Raw genomic sequence first — 12,804 nt, 5'->3', positions numbered from 1 at the left:
CAATCCTTCCCGTGATCCCGCCTCACTCATTTCCTTCCATCAAAACAACCCGATCTTCCATCAGCCGCGTGCCAAATCCAAGAGGGAAATCAGCCGGGCGTCTTCCGCATCCAACTATGGCATCGTCTTCATTCTCGGATGCTCCGCCGGCGACCACTCCTCCGCTGCAATCAACGAGCCGGACCAACCGTCGAGAATCAATTCCTCCAATCAGCCCGTTCCGGCCATGAGTCCCATGCGGTGCAGCCAGCGACCGGATCCCCCGCCTCTTCTTCCGATCGTAACGCCTCCGATCCAGCAATCGCCCAGCACCCGAACACCTGCGACATCTTTCCGTCCGGATTCATCCCTAGCACCAAGCTGTGATCGGCTCCCAACAGCCGGAAACCCAGCATGGCATTTATCTACAGCTCAGTCCCCGGCTTCTCCGAGATCCAGACACTCCGCATCAACCTCCCATCGATCCCGCGGCCATCTCATCTTTTTCCCTCCACCTCCCGTCGATCCAGCGGCCAGCTTCATTTCTGGCCATCTACAATCAATCCGGCGCTCCACGGATCCCTCCCAAGATCCAGCCATTCCACGGATTGACGCCATTGATCCACTATAAAAGGAGGAGGGCGGCATTCGGTGGGAGGGGGGGACGACGGGGAGAGCTCGATTCGAGAAAAACAGGGGAGACCCTCTGTTTCGGTGAAAAGAAGAAGAGAGCCGAGAGGGAAGAAGGGAAAAAGAAATTAAAAAAAAAGAGAGAAAGGAGGGAGAAAGAGAATAGTTTCGATATTTTGGGAATAATGGGAGTTGATCAATTTCATTTGAAGATGGGAGGTCGTCCGGAAGCCATGCTCGGCTAAACGTCTAGTCTAGGGCTGGATGAAGCCCGAGCAATGTTACAGGGCATTGTAGTTCTTATTTTCTTTATTATTTTGGAGCTTGTTTAAATTCTTATTATCAATGAAAAATCCTTTTATTATGTTTAAACTTTGAGCATGCTATTTATTATTCATGTTTGCTAAAGTAGTCTAAGATGATCCATGCCTAGGAAGATGAGGTGTACTGCACCCTAGGTTAGCATAATTAGGTAGACACTTCATGCTACACCGAAGATGGATCTTCCTAACACTATTTATGCTTTTATTTTAAAAGGCTTGTAGCCAATATTGCATGCCCCTCCAAAAGATAAAAAAATAAAGAACACAAACCCTGATGCAATGCTATGTGGTGGACTCCAAACCCTAGATCCATTTATTCTGATAAATTCTAATTCGCACTCATAGTTTAATTTAGTTAAATTAAGTTAGCAAATTCTTCTTCTTGATTTATTTTTAAAAGAAAAATAACTTATTCTACAGTCCCTGTGGACCGACACCCGTAATCACTATCCTACAGGATACGTGCTATTGCGTGGTTTATTTTTGAAATTGAAAGAACCAATCAATTTTTGGCGCCATTGCCGGGGATTGCTAGCATAGTTATTTTTCCTATCATTAAAAAAAAATATACAAAAAAAAATTAAAAATATATATATATATATCTAAAATAAAAATATTTTCTATTGTTGTTACTTTTCTTATTTTTTTCTCTCTTACTAATTTTTAATTTTTCTTTTTTATATTATTTGATCAGGAATCGAAAAAAAAAAATCTGGGATGATCAAAAAGAGAACTGCTGGAAAAGGAATGCTGTAGAGGTTTGCCTAAAAAAAAAAATTAAATTGCTGGGGAAATTCTCTTTGGTAACCTCTAAACCTTTCTTATTTAAATTAATTATTAGCTTGAAATTTTGTGGTGATTGTTTGATTTTAATTTCAGCAAAAGTGTGAATGCATGCTTGATACACATACACAAATTAATCCGCACATAGTAAGGGCAATCACCCCAACAAGATAAGAGCCGGATTTCATCACCGGATTCTTGCCCAACTTAGGTGAACTCAATCTCACATAGTGTCACTTTAATTAAAATCAATTAGACGTTGGCTCCTAGGGACATTCGAGCTCAATAGGACGAAGATCACCGAAAATTGCACCAATTTCGCTCTGTGGCTTAGTTGATGTCTAGGCAAGCTTTGTCCCTATAAGGGAGACAGTTCATCTGTTCGAGGCAAGTGGGTTTTAAGTGGGACCTTTGCGAATGCATCGTGATCCCTCCACTTACCTGGGAGCTTACCTGGTCAACTCGGTTCATTAGACCAGATTGGAGGCTTAGGTGCCCTCTTCAAACCAGTTAGGAGCTGTCTAGTAATTTTAGGACAAATACAAGGATTGATGTGTTTATCTTTTATTGCATGCTTGATTGATCAAGTACTAGTGTATGCAAGGGAGTCGTTCTAGAGTACGTGACCTATTACCTTTTGACCCTGAAATAGAACGGACCCTTAGAAATATTCGAGCTGAAATCAAAACCTTAGAATCATTCCCACCTCCTGAGATGGCCGAAGAACAACCCAAACTCCTGAGGGAGTACTTTACTCCCACCATTTACACTTCCCCATCTTGCATTCGATTACCTGAAGTAGCAGCCGTACAATATGAAATAAAATCTAGTGTGATCCAAATGCTCCCATCTTTTTATGGGCTCACCAATGAAGACCCATATAAATACCTAGATGAATTCCTTGAGATTTGCACCACTGTCAAGATTCAGAACTTTACTGATGATGCTCTAAAACTTAGATTATTCCCCTTCTCCCTTAAAGATAGAGCCAAACAATGGCTGAATTCTTTAGAAGCCAACTCGATTCGTTCTTGGGATCAAATGCAACAAGAATTCCTAAAAAAATACTTTCCCATAGGAAGAACGAACCAGTTTAGACGTGCCATTACAAGCTTCTCCCAAACTGAGGGAGAAGAATTTCATGAAACTTGGGAGAGATTTCGGGACCTAATCCGTAAATGCCCTCATCATCAAATACCTAAGTGGCAGCTAGTGCAATGTTTCTATGACGGATTGACTGAACGAAACCGTCAGATGATCGATGCTGCATGCGGGGGGACATTCATGCTTCAAAATGAGCATGAAGCATGGCAATTATTTGAAAATCTAAATGAAAACTCCCTCCACCATGCTTCCTGTTCTCGTCAAGCACCCCTGAGTTCTCAAAGAAAAGGGACCATTTGTGAAATAAGTCATTCTATGGACCTGTCTAGCAAGGTAGATGCATTGTCCCATAAGATTGACCAACTGATGATAGGTGGGCATTACATGAACTCTTCCCAAGCACAAGTGTGTACTATCTGTTCTAGCCCATCCCACCCTATTCATGAGTGCCCTTCAGCGCCCCAATTCTCCGAACTCGTGCAAGAACACATCAATGCTGCTCAAACACAGCCTAGACTGGGTACTGACCTATTTTCCAATACATATAACTCAGGATGGCGAAATCATCCAAACTTTTCTTGGAAGCAGCAAGCTTCGAACACAGCCCAACCCTATTCCCAAAATTTTCAAAATCCTCAGAATTTTCAAACCCAACAAAATATTCATCCCTACCGTCCCTCAACCCAATTTCAACACACTCCTCCTCCACCCCAAAGAAACACAGCCTTTGAGGAGAAAGTGTTGAACGCCCTTCAAGGTTTGGAAACCATTACACAATTGGTGCACTCTCACACACAATCCATCGTCAAGCTAGAATCCCAAATGGGGCAACTAGCTAATGCACTGAATAAGCGAGAGGAAGGAAAGCTTCCAAGCCAACCACTAAGTAATCCTAGGGGACAATATATGGCTCAAGAAAATCAATTAAATGCAATTCATCATGAACAAGCCAATGCTTTGACTACCCTAAGGAGTGGACGTGTAGTAGACAATAAGATTGGGAAGGACAACAATAAGGAAGGTGAAGAAGAGGATAAAAATGTGTCAAATAAAAATATAAAACCTTCTTCTTCTTCTTCAGCTAGTCCACCTTCTGCCAAAACTCATATCCCAAAGGCCCCATTTCCTGAAGCTCTTAATTCACCCTCTCCCTTTGGCAAAAAAGGAACTTCACTAGAGGAAATGATGGAGGTTTTCAAACAAGTGAAAATCAACCTTCCGCTTCTTGATGCTATTAGACAAGTTCCCTCCTATGCCAAATTTCTCAAAGACCTTTGTACACAAAAGCAAAAATCTAGGACACATGTGCCCAAAAAGGTCTTCCTAACTGAGCAAGTGAGTTCTATTCTCCAACACAACACCCCTCCGAAATTCAAAGATCCTGGTGCTCCCACCATCTCCTGTGTCTTAGGAAATAATTTTATTGATCGAGCACTCTTAGATCTAGGGGCAAGTGTCAACCTTTTACCTTACTCAGTTTATGAGAAACTTGGGTTAGGAGAATTAAAACCAACCTCGGTATCCCTTCAATTGGCTGATCGATCTGTAAAAACACCACGTGGGATAATTGAAGATGTTCTTGTCAAGGTAGACAAATTCTATTTTCTAGTAGATTTCATTGTCCTTGATATGGAACATGAATCTAATCCTAAGAAACAAATCTCCGTGATCCTGGGCGGCCCTTTTTAGCAACAGCCAATGCATGCATCAATTGTAGAACAGGAGTAATGAACATATCATTTGGGAACATGAAGGTAAAATTAAATGTGTTCAATGCGGACGACCAACCCGCGAGAAAAGTTGAGTGTTTTATGGTAGACAAAATAGATGACCTCATAGAAGGAGATGCAAAAACTACCTCACTGTGTCTGGCTGAAGACAATAAACTTAGCGCTTGTTGGGAGGCAACCCAATTCTCTTAGATTTTTTTTTAACATTGAGGACAATGTTAGGTTTAGGTTTGGGGGTATTCATCTTGATTTTCATCCAAAAAAAAACAAAAAAACAAAAAAAATTAGAAAAAAAAATGTGTTCATTTTCATTTTTTATATAATAATAATAATAATACAAAATTTTTAAAAAAAATTATTTTTAAAAACCTAATTTTTATACATTTATGCGAGAATGATAAACACACAAGGTATATAAAATCTAAAAAGCCCAATGACTAGTCGGAAGTAATACAAATTTAAGTTCTTTTTATTAAGTCTCTCTTAGGGAGATGTAAACTAATTAATACTTTGGAATTTCACTACACACTGGCCGACTCTTCTAAGGTCTAGGCTCGACATTATGTTGAGAGTATGGTAGCAACCTTGGACCCTGATGAATCATACTTATCTAATCCAAAAAAAAAAAAATCATCAATGAAAATGGATTTAGTCAGGAACATCGAAAAGGTCTACCTATTGTCAAAGGTCAAGTGGGCTTGTGATGAGGACTTCGAGCATAAGTCCGTAGGCGAGTCTTGATGCCCGACACCTTATGCCAACTGGTGTGAGAGTTGTCGACTGATTGCTCGTTACATGGAGAAATCACCACAAGAATAAAAGTGCACAATTTATATGTCTTTAAAAAAAAAAAAACTCTGTATTGACCTTGAAAAAGACAATAGTGTGAAAGCCGTCGTTGTAAAAATTCGAGTAAACTGAAATATTACAGATAAAACCCGTGAGGTACTACAGTAAACATCCACAACTCTCGAAATCCTGCAGATAAGATGATTTTGAATCAGTGAGCAGGTTCTTTCGACCAATCCTTGGAAACTACTGGTATTAGCAACATTTTGGAGATCCAAACCCTTAGCTTGTGAACGGTCCAGATTTCACCGAGCACTCCAGTATAAATGAGTCTTACAACTTTCCTAACGGAAACTTGATGACTTCAACTTGAATTGCATCTTGACCTAGGATTTGGGCTGACTTAGTAAATAAAACCGTATGTGCTTTGAAATTCTTATCATTTATGTATCTTAAATTAGATTTAAAAAAAAAGAAAAAGAAAAAAATTTTCATAACAAGAATGATTTATTTTAATATTGAAGTTTGTGGGTATCTTCACTGGAAACCCTCACGAGACTATAACTCGTCCACTAGGGTAACCTAGGGGTTTAAAGCCTTGTTGCATATGGTAAATGCAATCGCGATGCCTGCGAAAGTGAGTTAGAGCTTTTCTTTTTTTTTATTTTGCTCGAGGACTAGCAAAATATAGGTTTGGGGGTGTGATAAGTGCTTAATAATTCATAATTTAGTTATCTTTCCATAGCACTTATCAATGTTCTTAAACTGATAAATACGTATTTTACCATAAAATTGAATAATTGTTGAAATAAATTTACAATATGGTAAAAAGAAATAATAATAATTCTTTTCTTAAACCAGATTCTGAACTTGTTTCTCTCTTGGCTGCAATCTTTCATGAAAACTACAGAAAAAAAACATATAAGGAGATTGTGTTGACCCGGCTAAGGTTATAATTAAATGGGTTTTAGTCCTGATTAGATTGAAAGTTATAATTGTATGGAAAATATTTGATTAACCCTTCTATTAAGTCACGGTCTTATTTATTTTATCTGGTCGAGTTCGGTCTGAAGCAGTTTAGCAAGAATTAAATTTAAACGACATTGGGCTCGAGAGTAAGTTCAAGCAAATCAACGATCATGACCCACCTCAAACCCAAAGTCAATTCCCAACCAATTCCTTGCGTGCCTTCATATAAAATTTATAATTTTAAAATAAAAAAAATAAAATAAATAAAATAATTTCGGAAAGAATTACTAGATTCACAGTGTCCCGTGAAAACACTGTTCATATGAACAGTGTAAAATAAATAAATAAATAAATAAATAAATAAATAAATAAATAATAATATATATATATAAATCCCACTGTTTATCTTCTTCCTCCCGCTGCCAATCCTTCCCGTGATCCCGCCTCACTTATTTCCTTCCATCAAAACAACCCGATCTTCCATCAGCCGCGTGCCAAATCCAAGAGGGAAATCAGCCGGGCGTCTTCCGCATCCAACTATGGCATCGTCTTCATTCTCGGATGCTCCGCCGGCGACCACTCCTCCGCTGCAATCAACGAGCCGGACCAACCGTCGAGAATCAATTCCTCCAATCAGCCCGTGATAAGTGCTAAATAATGCATAAATTAATATCTTATTCATAGCACTTATCATTATTTTAATTCACATATTTTTGTAAATTCAACTAAAAAAATGTGTTACCTTCATCATTAAATTTTAATAAATTATTCAAGTTTTACTTATTTACTGATTAAGCTTGATGAATGCAGGTCGAACTTATTTAGGATGAGCCCTGAAACCAAATCTATTGAGCTCAAACTCCCCTGTTCACTCCTTGCTAAGTCCATCCCAAGTCATCATACAAGTCCCCTTCATTCCAAAGTATCTTCCACGTAATCCACCCATACTCAAAATAGAGCTCATTCCCAACCGTCCACGTCATCATACAAGCTTGCATTCCATCCTCCCTCGTGCCCAAAAGTCCTGCTCCCAGCCGAATCTATCATCTTCATCACGTCTTCATCTCAACTAAACTCCCAGCTCCCGAATCCCGAATCTCCCAACGTCCGCGTTCACCTCCCAGCTGCAACCAGCTCATTCCCTCTTCCATGATCTCGATAGTTGGCATTAGCTTTTCTTCGAAAAAGAATCCCATCGTCCACGGGCAAATCTCTTCTTCCCAACGTCATCGTCAACTTCTCATCCGAACCAGTTTAAATTCTTATCCCAAGCAAATCCCGTCTTCTGGATCATCTCCTATTCACGGACATGATCCATCCTTATCCAAACAAACACAGCTTCATCTCGTTATCCCTCCGCATCACGTTCGTGATCCCGCATCCAACCAGATCCCTGACTTCAGCTTTCTCTAGAATCACTCTCACCGTTCCAAGGAGCTCCTGTATCCATCAACAAAAAAAAAACCATGCATATGTTCCCTGTTATCAGCCGATATCCAAACATCCCATGACCACATCAAATCTCCTGTTTCATGCGGATGAAAACCAGAACCTTCTTTCGGATCTCCCAGCTCCCGTATCCCATCGAACAAACCAAACTTCTCTGCATCAACGTTCCAACGTCCCATGCTCCTCTCCGAATCCCCTGTTTCTCGTACATCCCGTTCATAATCCCATATACCCCACGGATCAGCTCTATCCTCCATCTTCACGGGATAAACTCCAACCGAACTCGCAGCCGTGTCATCATCCCCTGCCTCAAAACAGAGTTCGTTCCTAGCCGTCCGAGAATCTCAACGTCATCAGATTCCTCGTTTCCTCTGTTCTGGAATCACTCCCAGCCGATCTTCCGCATCCTTTCAATATTCGTCCAGAATCAAACGGAACAACTCCAACGTCCGTAGCTTCTCAAACCTCCACGGATAGCTCCAAATCTCAGCAAAGCCAGCCAACCGTGGGTGATCTCCCGCTTCCAACGAACAGGGCTCTGTTAAACTAAATCCAAACCAGCAGCATCCATCCATGAATCCGATTCCACCACTGCCAGCAGCTCCCCCGTTACGAGTATCCCATTTTCATCGCCTACCGAACTCAAGATCCATTCGATCCCAGCATCCCAACCACTGCCAGCAACTCCAACGCGTCCGGAAATCAGCTTCATCCAGCGTCGATCCATCCTTATCCTCCCATTCGAATCGGAAACAGAGGAGAGAGGGGGAGATGGCAGCCTATAAAAGGGGTCAGGCGTGAGCAGAGGAGGCATTCTTCTCACCCATTCTCTTCCGTTCCATTCTTCTTCCCCCATCAAGCTTGGAGTAAACTGAATCCCATGAAGTCAAGAGAGAGATTATTTTTGGGTATTCTGGGAATGATTTCTCAGAAGAGCTGAGAGGGAGCCGTTTTCAGTAGAAGCTACACCGGAAGGAGACGTCGAAGAGATGGAGGTGGCCATGATGGGAGCCCGCTGCTGTGCCACTGCTGCTGTCGCCCACGACTCCATGGAAGGCTGATCTCCTCTTCAGGGCTGGATGCAACCCTAACAAAGGGCTAAGGGTTTTGTATTTTTGAGTTCTATTCTTGGAGTTGTATAAACCTTATTTTGTTCTTAATGAATATTTCATTTCATCGCATATTTAATTTCTGTGATTTTAAATATGACATTTATACAATTGTTCTTCACGATCACTAAGTTAATAGAAGATAATCCATGCTAAAGAAAGATGCAGTGTCCTGCCACCTTATTTTAGGGTAGACATTTCATACCTACTGAAGATGGGCTTTCCTAAAATTACTTTAATGAAATTTTATTCAAATGCTTATTAGGCTTGTAGCCAATTTGCATAATAATCCAAGAATAAATTAAAAATACAATTAACCCTTGTTTCGATGTTAGTGGTGAATTTCTTGCCCTAGGTTCCCTTAAACTGATATCCTTTTAATTGCATTTTCTTTCATTAAATTTCTTAGTTGAATTTTCTTTACAAATTCTCCTTTTTAAATATTTTTTTTTAGAAAACAACTATACCCCAATCCCTGTGGATCGATATCCGTAATCACTATCCTACCAGATACGTGCTATTGCGTGGTCTTTAAAGTTGACTATCAATTTTTGGCGCCGTTGCCGGGGATTGTTAGCATAGTTGTTTTTCTTTTCATTAAAAAAAAAAACTTTCAAAAAAAAAAACTTTCAAAAAATATATATGTCTAAAATAAAATAAAAATATTTTCTATTTTTGATACTTTAATTATCCCCTTTCTTCTTTCTTACTAATTCTTAATTTTTATTTTGGTATTATTTGATCAGGAATCGAAGAGAAAATCTGGGGCGATCAAAAAAGGAACTATTGGAAAAGGAATACGGTAAAGGTTTGCTTTAAAAATTGCTGGGAAAATTTCCTTTGGTAACATCTGAACCTTTCTTATTTAAATTGATTCCCAATTAGCCTGAAATATTGTGGTGATTGTTTGATTTTAATTTCAATAAAAGTGTGAATGCATGCTTGACACACATACACCAATTAATCCGCACATAGTAAGGGCAATCACCCCAACAAGATAAGAACTGGATTTCATTACCAGATTCTTGCCCAAATTAGGTGAATCAATTTTCACATAGCTATCACTTTGACTAAAATCAATTAGACGTTGGCCCCTAGGGACATTCGAGCTCAATAGGACGAAGATCACTGAAAGTTGTACCAATTTTGCTCTGTGGCTCAGTTGATGTCTAGGCAAGCTTTGTCCCAAGGGAGACAGTTCATCTGTTCGAGGCAAGTGGTTTTTAAGTGGGACCTTTGCAACGCATCGTGACCCCCCCACTTACCTGGGAGCTTACCTGGTCAACTCAATTCATTAGACCGGATTGGAGGCTTAGGTGCCCTCTTCAAACCAGTTAGGAGCTGTCTAGTGATTTTAGGGTAAACACAAGGATTTGATTTGTTTTTCCTTTAGTACATGCTTGACTGTACTTGACTGATCCAACAAGCTTTAGTGTATGCTAGGGTGTTGTTCCAGATCTCCTGAATTAGTACCTTTTGATTCTGAAATAGAGCGTTCTATTAGGGCCCTTTGAGCCGAAATCCGCACCTATAGAACTATAGGATCTGCTCCACTTATAGAGATGGCTGAAGAACAACCCAAACTCCTAAAGGAGTACTTCACTCCTTCCATTTATACCTCTCCATCTTGTATTCGACTACCTGATACCACCGCTGCTGCACATTTTGAAATTAAGTCTAGTGTCATCCAAATGCTTCCCTCTTTTTATGGACTTAACAATGAAGACCCATATAAACATTTGGATGAGTTCCTTGAGATCTGCACTACTTAGGCTATTCCCTTTTTCACTGACGATGCTCTGAAACTCAAAATTCAGAACTTCACTGACGATGCTCTGAAACTTAGGCTATTCCCTTTTTCTCTTAAGGATAGAGCTAAGCAGTGGCTTCATTCATTAGAAGCCAATTCCATTCTTTCATGGGCTCAAATGCAACATGAATTTCTAAAAAAATATTTTCTTATAGGAAGAACAAACCAATTTAGGCGTGCTATCACGAGCTTCTCCCAATCTGACGGGGAAGAATTTCATGAAACTTGAGAAAAATTTAGAGACTTACTCCGAAAATGCCCGCATCATCAAATACCCAAATGGCAATTAGTGCAATGTTTCTATGACGGATTGACTGAACGAAACCGTCAGATGATCGATGCCGCATGCGGGGGTACTTTCATGCTTAAAAGTGACCATGAGGCATGGCAATTGTTTGAGAACCTTAATGAAAATTCCCTCCACCATGCCTCCTCCGCTCGTCAAGCACCCCCGAGTTCTCAAAGAAAAGGAACAATATATGAAGTTAGCCAGTCCATAGGTCTATCTGACAAAGTAGATGCACTATCCCGCAAGTTAGACCAGCTAATGTCTAGAGAACAGCTTCCAAACTTTCCCCAAGCACAAGTTTGTGCTCTCTGTTCTAGCCCGTCTCACCCTATTTTTGAGTGCCCTTCGGCAACTCAATTTTCTGAATTTGTGCAAGAACAAATTAATGCTGCCCAAGCACAGTCCCGACCGGGTAATGATCCGTATTCTAACACTTATAACCCGGGGTGGCGCAACCATCCAAACTTCTCTTGGAAGCAGCAGACTTCCAATACTTTCCAACCTTATTCCCAAAACTTTCAACCCTTTCCGAATGTTCATCCGAACCGTCCTCCTACTCACTATTCACAATTTCAACAGGTCCCTCCTCCAGCACCCCAAAGAGATATGGCTTTTGAGCAAAAAGTTTTGACTGCCCTCCAAGGACTCGAAGCCAATACACAATTGTTGCACTCCCATACCCAGTCTATTGCCAAATTAGAAACCCAGCTAGGGCAGCTAGCGAGTGCACTAAATAAAAGAGAGGAAGGCAAGCTTCCAGCCAACCAGTGAGTAACCCAAGAGGGCAGTACATGGCTCAAGAGACTCACCCGAATGATGTTCACCATGAACAAGCTAATGCCATGACTACCTTAAGAAGCGGACGCGTAGTGGACAATAAGGTTGGAGAAAAAGAACATAAGGAAAATGAAGAAAGGAGTATGACTATGCCTAAAGAGATCCCAAACTCCTCTAGGTCGCCATCGAACCCAGTATCGACCACACCTTTTACACCGAAGGCCCCTTTTCCTCAATGTCTGAAAGCACCTTCTCCCTTTGGCATGAAAGGAACTTCATTGGAAGAAATAATGGAGGTATTCAAACAAGTCAAAATCAACCTCCCTCTCCTTGATGCTATAAAACAAGTTCCATCTTATGCCAAATTTCTCAAAGACCTTTGTACCCAGAAACGAAAATCTAGGACACATGTGCCTAAAAAGGTCTTCCTAACTGAACAAGTGAGCTCCATCCTCCAGCACAAAACCCCTCCAAAGTTCAAGGATCCTGGTGCGCCTACCATCTCTTGTGTGGTAGGAGACAATTTGATTGATCGTGCACTATTAGATTTAGGGGCAAGTGTTAACCTCCTTCCTTATTCAGTCTACGAAAAGTTCGGATTAGGTGAATTAAAGCCTACTTCGGTGTCCCTGCAATTGGCTGATCGATCTGTTAAAATACCACGAGGAACAATTGAAGATGTCCTAGTCAAGGTAGATAAATTTTATTTTCTAGTTGATTTCATCGTCCTTGATATGGAACCTGTGCCGAACCTTAAGAAACAAATCCCTATGATTCTTGGTCGTCCCTTCCTAGCTACAGCCAATGCATGTATTAATTGTAGAACTGGGGTAATGGATATAACTTTTGGGAACATGAAAGTCAAACTAAATGTATTCCACGCCTCTGACCAACCTGCAAGGGAAGATGAGTGCTTCCTAGTGGACAAAATGGACGATCTTGTAGAAGAAGCCCTTCCCTATATTCTGGCAGATGACCCTTTGGAAGCATGTTTAGCCCATTTTGACATTGATAACTTTGATTTAGACAAAGCCATAGAAGAAGTCAATGTCCTGCTCGACAA

At 40.5% G+C, this 12,804-nt stretch overlaps 1 non-coding gene across 1 annotated transcript; it reads right to left on the bottom strand.

The window, feature by feature from the left end:
* Positions 1-2,805: 2,805 nt before the first annotated feature.
* On the bottom strand, positions 2,806-2,911 carry LOC120109157. The gene has a single exon (XR_005510177.1). It is a non-coding gene; the product is annotated as a small nucleolar RNA R71 (small nucleolar RNA).
* Positions 2,912-12,804: the final 9,893 nt, after the last annotated feature.

The sequence above is a fragment of the Phoenix dactylifera genome, unplaced genomic scaffold (genome assembly GCF_009389715.1).
Source record: "Phoenix dactylifera cultivar Barhee BC4 unplaced genomic scaffold, palm_55x_up_171113_PBpolish2nd_filt_p 001870F, whole genome shotgun sequence".
NCBI classification, from domain to species: domain Eukaryota; kingdom Viridiplantae; phylum Streptophyta; class Magnoliopsida; order Arecales; family Arecaceae; genus Phoenix; species Phoenix dactylifera.
The sequence above is the reverse complement of the archived record's forward strand: the minus strand, read 5'-3'. Positions and strand labels throughout refer to the sequence as shown.